The following is a 10677-nucleotide window of genomic DNA, read 5'->3' as shown; positions in this document are numbered from 1 at the left end:
CCAAACTGGTCGAAGTTGTGTCTAGAAATGCTTTAGTTATGTAAGGGGATTGATTGGGGAAGGGAACGTAAGGCTCTTTTTACTCCTTTACCTTATGCCCTTCTGATCTGAGTCCACCTCTTCTTTTCTACGGGGATTAAGAACTAGGCCTTCTCATCTATCTATTAGGATGACTTGTTACCATGGTAGAGACTTATAGGATTGTCGGTTTCAGGCCTCAATTCAGTTTCTACTACTTTTAGTATGTTGTCTGATGAACCAGCACCTTGATATGATGTTGTTAAGTGACTATGCAAATCCTTGTGAATGTCTCAAATATTTTTCTGAGCATTTACAGCCGTTATGCTGTCCGAGTCATCCCAGGTTTCTAGATAGTCTGATGCACTTGCAATCATTCCTCCATGTTCCTGATGTCCATTTGGGCTAGATTAATCACACTAATCGGTGAGTTGAGGTACTCTGTTGCCTCGACATATATGTTGGAGCTATTATTATGACCCTAGGTGTTTTAGGGAGTCACCCAGTAATCTAGCCATGTTTTGTGTTCCAGGTGTGAAGATTCTGGCCACCATTCTCGGAAACATCCCGTGATGTTATTAGTTAGTGTTGGAAATATGCCCTAGAGGCAATAATAAAATGGTTATTATTGTATTTCCTTGTTCATGATAATTGTCTGTTGTTCATGCTATAATTGTATTAACTGGAAACCGTAATACATGTGTGAATACATAGACCACAACATGTCCCTAGTAAGCCTCTAGTTGACTAGCTCGTTGATCAATAGATGGTTATGGTTTCCTGACCATGGACACTGGATGTCATTGATAACGGGATCACATCATTAGGAGAATGATGTGATGGACAAGACCCAATCCTAAGCATAGCACAAGATCGTGTAGTTCGTTTGCTAGAGCTTTTCTAATGTCAAGTATCATTTCCTTAGACCATGAGATTGTGCTACTCCCGGATACCGTAGGAATGCTTTGGGTGTACCAAACGTCACAACGTAACTGGGTGGCTATAAAGGTGCACTACAGGTATCTCCGAAAGTGTCTGTTGGGTTGGCACGAATCGACACTGGGATTTGTCACTCTGTATGATGGAGAGGTATCTCTGGGCCCACTCGGTAATGCATCATCATAATGAGCTCAATGTGACTAAGGAGTTAGCCACGGGATCATGCGTTACGGTACGAGTAAAGTGACTTGCCGGTAACGAGATTGAACAAGGTATTGGGATACCGACGATCGAATCTCGGGCAAGTAACGTACCGATTGACAAAGGGAATTGTATACGGGATTGATTGAATCCTCGACATCGTGGTTCATCCGATGAGATCATCATGGAACATGTGGGAGCCAACATGGGTATCCAGATCCCGCTGTTGGTTATTGACTGGAGAGTCGTCTCGGTCATGTCTGCATGTCTCCCGAACCTGTAGGGTCTACACACTTAAGGTTCGGTGACGCTAGAGTTGTAGAGATATTAGTATGAGGTTAACCAAAAGTTTTTCGGAGTCCCGGATGAGATCCCAGACGTCACGAGGAGTTCCGGAATGGTCTGGAGGTAAAGATTTATATATGGGAAGTCCTATTTTGGCCACCGGAAAATGTTCGGGATTTTTCGGTATTGTACCGGGAAGGTTCTAGAAGGTTCCGAAGTGGGGCCCACCTGCATGGGGGGACCCACATGAACGTGTCCTACTATTGTGAGCTAAGTGTGTGAACACGATTTGGTAAAGGTATCGATGAGAGGCCATGTAGGAGTACATGGTGGGTTGTTTCATTGAAACTGTCCTTAAGCACTGAGATCTGTATGTGTGATTTAAGATTCAGCTACTACCATGCATTGGGCCCGAAACTAATGGACCCTCTCGGCTTCTTATCCACTCTTGTCCTCTGTCCAGGAGTTGCAAGTAGTTTCTGGTGTTTGTAGTATGATGGAGGCCATGCGCAGCGCTGACCTGAGGGGTGGGCTGTGATGCGGTAGGCATGTGGCACGGTGTACTGGGCGCCTGTTTGGTGTCTCGGGAACCCTGCTCACATCGTTCGGGGCCGTATGTGGAAACTTCGGCCAGACTCCCTGCGGATGGAACCTGAATAGGTGATAAACCTGGACTAGAGACTTGAGTGTTTAGGTAGGCCGTGGCCCCTCCCTCGCCAGGCTTCCGCTTGAAGATTGCCGAGATACATGACGTGTACATGGCGGTAAGTGGCGAGAGCGTGTGTGAAGAAGTACACCCCTGCAGGGTTAACATCATCTATTCGAATAGCCGCGTCCGCGGTAAAGGACTACTTGGTTGCCTATACAGTTCATAGACAAGTGAAAGTGGATACTCTAAAATGCGCAAGATAAGCGTGAGTGCTATGGATGGCCTTCTCGTAGGGAGATGGGTGCGGATCCATAGTGGTGTATTGATATGGTGAATATGTGGACTCGTGTGCGCCACCTCAAAAGAGTTACTTGCAGTCATAGTTTAGGATAGCCACCGAGTCAAAGCTGGCTTGCTACAGTTAAACTCCACCACCCCCTTTGTTGATACCGATGCATATGTAGTTAGTTCTGATGTAAGTCTTGCTGGGTACATTTGTACTCACGTTTGCCTATTTTATGTTTTGCAGAGAGACGTCAGTCTCGCTAGTAGTTCCGCGTGGACTTCGATGTTTAGCTTGTTACCTCAGCTACGATCTTGTGCCCTCGGCAGGGTCTTGTAGATAGTCGGCTTCTCAAGCCTTTTTTATTTGTAGATGTCTGTACTCAGACATGTTAAGCTTCCGCATGTGCTTGTTGCTTGTATGCTCTGAATGTTGGGTCATGAGACCCATGTTTGTAATATCTTGGCTCCTCGTAGCCTAATGAATAAATACTTGAGTCGTAGAGTTATGCTATGATGCCATGTTGTATTTACACATATCATGCATATTGTGTGTATGATTGAAATGCTTGGTATGTGTGGGATCCGACAACCTAGCTGTTTATCCTTGGTAGCCTCTCTTATGGGGAAATGTAGTCTTGTGCTTCCATGAGCCATAGTAGTCCGCTACAGCCCAATTCACCGGAGTCCTGCTAGCCCAGCACTACTGCTCCGGAAAACTTGACTGGCCGGCATGTGATTCACTTCGTTCATGTGTCTGTCCCTTCAGGGAAATGTCATGCGGTGACATCCGGAGTCTTGCCTAGCCTGCTACAGCCCGGTTCACCGGAGTCCTGTTAGCCCAGTGCTACAGCCCGGATTCACACGCTGCTGACCGACATGCTCGATGTTGATTCATGTATGCCTGTCCCCGTAAGTTAGTACCACTTTGGGTTCACGACTAGTCATGTCGGCCCTCGTTCTCTGTCATATGGATGCTAGCGACACTATCATATACGTGAGCCAAAACGCGCAAACGGTCCCGGGCCATGGTAAGGCGACACCCGTGGGTATACCGTGCGTGAGGCCGCAAAGTGATATGAGGTGTTACCGGCTAGATCAATGTGACTTGGAATCGGGGTCCTGACACCGTAGGCCGGGGCTCCCGAGGCAGGTGGCGAGGGGAGCTCCTCCCGAGGTCGTGCATGTTCAGTGGTTGGTGGGGCTGCTGAGGGCTTGAAGAGACGCTCCTCGAAGACTCCTGGTTCCTAGGGCTGACGCTTGGACGCCCTCTTCGCGCTCTCATCGGCTTCCTTGTTTGTGCCGCGGGGCACATGCTGCAACTCCAGACCCAGGAACTGCTTCTCCATCTTGCGTACCTCCGCGAGGTACGCCTCCATGTGCTCGTCCCTTGGCTCGTACACCTTGTTGGAGAAGTTGACGATGAGCTGAGAGTCCCCCTTGATGGTGAGGCGCTTCACTCCTAAAGCCACCGCAGCCTTGATGCCCGCGATCAACCCCTCGTACTCAGCAATGTTGTTGAAGACCTTCTCGCCCTGCTGAAAGCAGAGCTACACGGCGTAGTAGAGCTTGTCCTGGGTGGGCGACATAAGCACTGCTACAGCCCCCGCGCCCTGGCGTGAGAACGCGCCGTCGAAGTACATGACCCAACCATCCGGCGCTTCGCTCCCTGGTGATAGGGATTGGTTCTCGCCTGCTTCGAGCTCCGGGGCGTCGGTCCATTCTGCCACAAAATCTGCGAGCGCAGCCCCCTTGATGACCCTGGTCGTGCTGAACTCCAAGTCAAACACTTGCAGCTCGATGTTCCATTCAGCAACTCGTCCGGCAGCATTGGGGCTCCTGAGCACTCTTTCCAGCAGGTAAGCCAAGACGACCTTGATGGGGTGACCCTGGAAGTAGTGGCGCAGCTTGCGCGAGGCCACCAGGAGCACAAGCAGGAGCTTCTGAGGCATGGGGTACCGCGCCCTCGCATCTCGTAGCACCATGCTGGAGAAGTACACCAGGTGCTCGACGAGGGCGGGAGAGTTGTCGGAGTCTTCGGCTCCCGGGGGTTGAGGTGTCTCTTTGGGGTCTTCAGCTTCAGGGGCTTGGCGGCCTGCCGAAGCAACCGCTGCTTCAGGAGCATCGCCTTGGTGTCGCGCTGCTTCGTCCGGTCTGGTAGTTCCACTTGGCAGGCCCTTGACCTGGCGCTCTTCTCTGAGGGCCACCAGCGCTGCGCTGGCAGAGTGGGGTGTGGCAGACAGGTAGAACACCAAGGGCTCGAGAGGTCGAGGTTCCACCATCACTAGCGGGCTGGTCAAGTATCTCTTGAGGTCTTGAAATGCCAGGTCGGCCTCGGGGGTCCACTCGAACGGGCCCTTCTTCTTCATCAGCTTGAGGAACGGCAAGGCGCGCTCCCCCAGCTTGGAGATGAAACGTCCCAGCGAGGTCACGCAGCCGGCAAGCTTCTGCATCTCCTTGAGGGTCTGTGGTGGGCTCATGTCTTCAATTGCCTTGACCTTCTCCGGGTTGGCCTCGATCCCCCTGTGGGACACAAGGAAACCCAGGAGCTTGCCGGAAGGGACACCAAACACGCATTTCTCCGGGTTGAGACGCAAGTCAACCTGGCGTAGGCTCGTGAAGGTCCCCTCCAGGTCTTGAATCAAAGTTCTCTCCTCCCGAGACTTCACCACAATGTCGTCGACGTAGGCCCCCGCGTTTCTCCCGAGCTGCCGTCCCAAGGCGATGTGCATCAGCCACTGGAAGGTCGCTCCCGCGTTGCGCAGTCCGAAAGGCATGCAAGTATAGCAGTACACCCCACATGGGGTCAGGAAGGCCGTCTTCTCCACATCCTCCACCGCCATCTTGATCTGGTGGTACCCCAAGAACGCGTCCAGGAAGCATAGCAGGTCGCACTCGGTGGTGGAGTCGACGATCTGGTCGATGCGCGGCAGTGGGAATGGGTCTTGAGGGCAGGCCTTGTTGAGGTTGGTGAAGTCGACGCACATGTGATCCTTCCCTCCTTTCTTCGGCACGACGACAGGGTTCGCCAACCACTCTGGGTACCGGACTTCACGAATGACACCTGCCGCCTCCAGCTTGCGGGTTTCTTGAACGATGAAGGTCTGTTTCTCCGTGGACTATCGCCGCGCCTTCTTCTTCACAGGGCGCACATTGGGGCACACTTTTAGATGATGCTCAATCACTTCTCTCGGGACCCCAACTAGCTGCTTGGGCTCGCAGGCGAACACTTCCTTGTTTGCCCTGAGGAAGTCCACCAGCGCCCTTTCTTGATCTGGGGCGAGGTCAGCGCCTATGGTAAAGGTGGCGCCAGAGGCCCCGTCCTCGTCGACCGGTATTTGCTTCGTCCTTGCTTGGCCTTGAGTGAATAGCTGCTTCTTCTTGGTTGGCGCAGCCGCCTTGGCTCCGGGTTCAGTCTTGCCGGCCAAACAAGCTGGCGCCACGGCCTTGAAGGCGAGTTTGAGGGCCGCCAAGGCTTCCTTGGTGTCCCCAGCCACGGTGAGGACGCCCTTGCTCCCCGGCATCTTCATGAGGTTGTAGGCAGGATGAGTAGCTGCCATGAACTGGGCCAGTGCCGGTACCCGAGGATGGCGTTGTATGGTAGGTCGATGCGGGCGATGTCAAAGTCGATTAGCTCGGTGCGGTAGTTGTTGCGTGTGCCAAAGGTCATGGGGAGACGGATCTGCCCCAGGGGTTGGAGGAGCCTCCGCTAACCCTGGAGAAGGGATTGCTGGGGCGGAGCCGCTCAAGCGGTACATGGAGGAGGCTAAAGGCCTCCATAGAGAGCATGTTGAGGCCGGCGCCGCCGTCGATGAGGGTCTTGGTGACGGCTACGCTGCAGATGGTGGGCGTGCAAAGCCTTGGGAGCACGCCCGAACCGGTGGTGGTGGCAAGGTGGTCCCCCGAGTCGAAGATTAGGTCAGCCTTGGGCGCCGCCCAACCTGGGGGTGCCCCCTGCCGCGTGGAGGCGGCGCCGATCTGGCAAAAGAACGGCTTGGTATGCCGGTCCGAGGGCGGTGCTTGCGAGCCACCAAGGAGGGCCGCGACGATGGGGGGGCTGGTCCCCCGAAGCGCGCGAAGAAGAGGTCGCGCAGCTCCCCCCAGGAGGCCACTGAAGATCCCGGTAGGTGGAGTAGCCAAGCGCACGGCACGCCAGTGAGGGCCATGGGGAGCCAGTTGGCCATGACCCTGTTCTCCCCCCGGCCTTTAGGACGGCCTCCTCGTACGCCAGCAGGAAAGCCACCAGGTCCGCCACGCCGTCGTAGCGCGGTGGCATCTCCGACTTGAACTTGGGCGGCCACTGCACCTGCCGCAAAGCTGGGGCCAAGGCTCAGAGCCCCTGGCCCCGCCGTTGGCATCGGTCGTCGGAGCTGGAAGCACGGCGCCTGCCATGGGGGCGAAACGCGGTGGTAGCGAAGCGCGGATTGACGGAAGGAAAGCTCCGGTGCACCCCTACCTGGCGCGCCAAATGTCGGATCACGGGTTCCGGCAAAACCCTCAAGGTTCGAACACTGGGGTGCGCACGAAGATCTCTCTCTCCCTCGATGGCTCGCTCGCTCAAGGATCGCACGGCCTAGCTCGACGAACTCGCAACGCAAGAGACACGAGATTTATACTGGTTCGGGCCACCATTGTGGTGTAATACCCTACTCCAGTGTGGTGTAGTGGATTGCATCTTGGGCTGAGGATGAACAGTACAAGGGGAAGAACAACCTCCTGAGGTGAGGTGTTCTTGTGCTTGGTGGATGTGAGGATGATCTGGTTCAGTTCCCTCCTACGGTGGTGGTTAGTCCTATTTATAGAGGCATCGGTCCTCTTCCCAAATATTGAGCGGGAAGGGATCCCACAACGGCCAGTTTGAAGGGGGACAACTAGTACAAGCTATCCTGACAAAAGTAGTCTTCGCCTGCCAAAGGCTCTGGTGGTGACGCCGTCTTGGGCTCCACGGTGACCTCCGTCCTGCCATCCTACTGGTCTTGGTCTCGTTGCAACGAGATGGAAACCTTTGCCTGATGCCTCGGGACTCCTCGCTTGCGCTTGCCTCTTTAGCACCAAGGAGGAAACGAGGACACTGCGCGCGGGCGCCCGCCTGGTGCCCGCCTGGCCTTTGTTGAAGGAAATATGCCCTAGAGGCAATAATAAAGTTATTATTTATTTCCTTATATCATGATAAAATGTTTATTATTCATGCTAGAATTGTATTAACCGGAAAAATAATACATGTGTGAATACATAGACAAACAGAGTGTCACTAGTATGCCTCTACTTGACTAGCTCGTTGATCAAAGATGGTTATGTTTCCTAGCCATAGACATGAGTTGTCATTTGATTAACGGGATCACATCATTAGGAGAATGATGTGATTGACTTGAACCATTCCGTTAGCTTAGCACTCGATCGTTTAGTATGTTGCTATTGCTTTCTTCATGACTTATACATGTTCCTATGACTATGAGATTATGCAACTCCCGTTTACCGGAGGAACACTTTGTGTGCTACCAAACGTCACAACGTAACTGGGTGATTATAAAGGTGCTCTACAGGTGTCTCCAAAGGTACTTGTTGGGTTGGCGTATTTCGAGATTAGGATTTGTCACTCCGATTGTCGGAGAGGTATCTCTGGGCCCACTCAGTAATACACATCACTATAAGCCTTGCAAGCATTGTGACTAATGAGTTAGTTGCGGGATGATGTATTACGGAACGAGTAAAGAGACTTTCCGGTAACGAGATTGAACTAGGTATCGAAATACCGATGATTGAATCTCGGGCAAGTAACATACCGTTGACAAAGGGAACAACGTATGTTGTTATGCGGTCTGACCGATAAAAATCTTCATAGAATATGTAGGAACCAATATGAGCATCCAGGTTCCGCTATTGGTTATTGACCAGAGAGGTGTCTCGGTCATGTCTACATAGTTCTCGAACCCGTAGGGTCGGCACGCTTAACGTTACGACGACAGTTATATTATGAGTTTATATGTTTTGATGTACCGAAGGTTGTTTGGAGTCCCGGATGTGATCACGGACATGACGAGGAGTCTCGAAATGCTCGAGACATAAAGATTGATATATTGGAAGGCTATGTTTGGACATCGGAAGTGTTCTGGGTGAAATCGGGATTTTTTTCGGAGTACCGGGAGGTTACCAGAACCCCCCGGTAACTTAATGGGCCTTAGTGGGCCTAGGTGGAAGAGAGGAGGGGAGGCCAGGGCAGGGCCACGCGCCCCTCCCCCCCAGTCCAAATAGGACAAGGAGAGGGGGCGGCGCCCCCCTTCCTTCCTCCCCTCCACCTTTTCCCCCTTCCTCTCCTAGTCTAACATGGATAAGGGGGAGTCCTACTCCCGGTAGGAGTAGGACTCCTCCTGGCGCGCCTCTCCTCCTTGGCCGGCGGCCTCCCCCTTGCTCCTATATATACGGGGGCAGGGGGGAACCTCTATACACACAATTGATCAACAATCTTTTAGCCGTGTGCGGTGCCCCCCTCCACCATATTACACCTCGATAATATCGTAGCGGTGCTTAGGCGAAGCCCTGCGTCGGTAGAACATCATCATCGTCACCACGCCGTTGTGCTGACGAAACTCTCCCTCAACACTCGGCTGGATCGGAGTTCGAGGGACATCATCGAGCTGAACGTGTGCTGAACTCGGAGGTGCCGTGCGTTCGGTACTTGATCGGTCGGATTGTGAAGACGTACGATTACATCAACCGCGTTGTGCTAACGCTTCCGCTTTCGGTCTACGAGGGTACGTAGACAACACTCTCCCCTCTCGTTGCTATGCATCACCATGATCTTGCGTGTGCGTAGGAATTTTTTTGAAATTACTACGTTCCCCAACAGTGGCATCCGAGCCTGGTTTTATGCGTTGATGTTATATGCACGAGTAGAACATAAGTGAGTTGTGGGCGATATAAGTCATACTGCTTACCAGCATGTCATACTTTGGTTCGGCGGTATTGTGAGATGAAGCGGCCCGGACCGACATTACGCGTACGCTTACGCGAGACTGGTTTCACCGTTGCGAGCAGACGTTGCTTAAAGGTGACTGGCGGGTGTCTGTCTCTCTCACTTTAGTTGAACTGAGTGTGGCTACGCCCGGTCCTTGCGAAGGTTAAAACAACACCAACTTGACAAACTATCATTGTGGTTTTGATGCATAGGTAAGAACGGTTCTTGCTAAGCCCGTAGCAGCCACGTAAAACTTGCAACAACAAAGTAGAGGACGTCTAACTTGTTTTTGCAGGGCATGTTGTGATGTGATATGGTCAAGACATGATGCTATATTTTATTGTATGAGATGATCATGTTTTGTAACCGAGTTATCGGCAACTGGCAGGAGCCATATGGTTGTCGCTTTATTGTATGCAATGCAATCGTCATGTAATTGTTTTACTTTATCACTAAGCGGTAGCGATAGTCGTAAAAGCAATAGTTGGTGAGACGACAACGATACTACGATGGAGATCAAGGTGTTGTGCCGGTGACGATGGTGATCATGACGGTGCTTCGGAGATGGAGATCATAAGCACAAGATGATGATGGCCATATCATATCACTTATATTGATTGCATGTGATGTTTATCTTTTATGCATCTTATTTTGCTTTGATTGACGGTAGCATTATAAGATGATCTCTCACTAAAATTTCAAAATAAAAGTGTTCTCCCTGAGTATGCACCGTTGCGAAAGTTCTTCGTGCTGAGACACCATATGATGATTGGGTGTGATAGGCTCTACGTTCAAATACAACGGGTGCAAAACAGTTGCACATGCGGAATACCTAGGTTAAACTTGACGAGCCTAGCATATGCAGATATGGCCTCGGCACACGGAGACCGAAAGGTCGAGCGTGAATCATATAGTAGATATGATCAACATAGTGATGTTCACCATTGAAACTACTCCGTCTCACGTGATGATCGGACATGGTTTAGTTGATATGGATCACGTGATCACTTAGACGATTAGAGGGATGTCTATCTAAGTGGGAGTTCTTAAGTAATATGATTAATTGAACTTGAATTTATCATGAACTTAATACCTGATAGTATCTTGCTTGTCTATGTTAATTGTAGATAGATGGCCCGTGCTGTTGTTCCGTTGAATTTTAATCCGTTCCTTGAGAAAACAAAGTTGAAAGATGATGGTAGCAATTACACGGACTGGGTCCGTAACTTGAGGATTATCCTCATTGCTGCACAGAAGAATTACGTCCTGGAAGCACCGCTGGGTGCCAGGCCTCCTGCAAGAGCAACACTAGAAGTTATGAACGTCTGGCAGGGCAAAGCTGATGACT

Source organism: Triticum aestivum, chromosome 7D (assembly GCF_018294505.1).
Source record: "Triticum aestivum cultivar Chinese Spring chromosome 7D, IWGSC CS RefSeq v2.1, whole genome shotgun sequence".
Taxonomy (NCBI): Eukaryota; Viridiplantae; Streptophyta; class Magnoliopsida; order Poales; family Poaceae; genus Triticum; species Triticum aestivum.
This window is presented reverse-complemented; position numbering follows the sequence as displayed.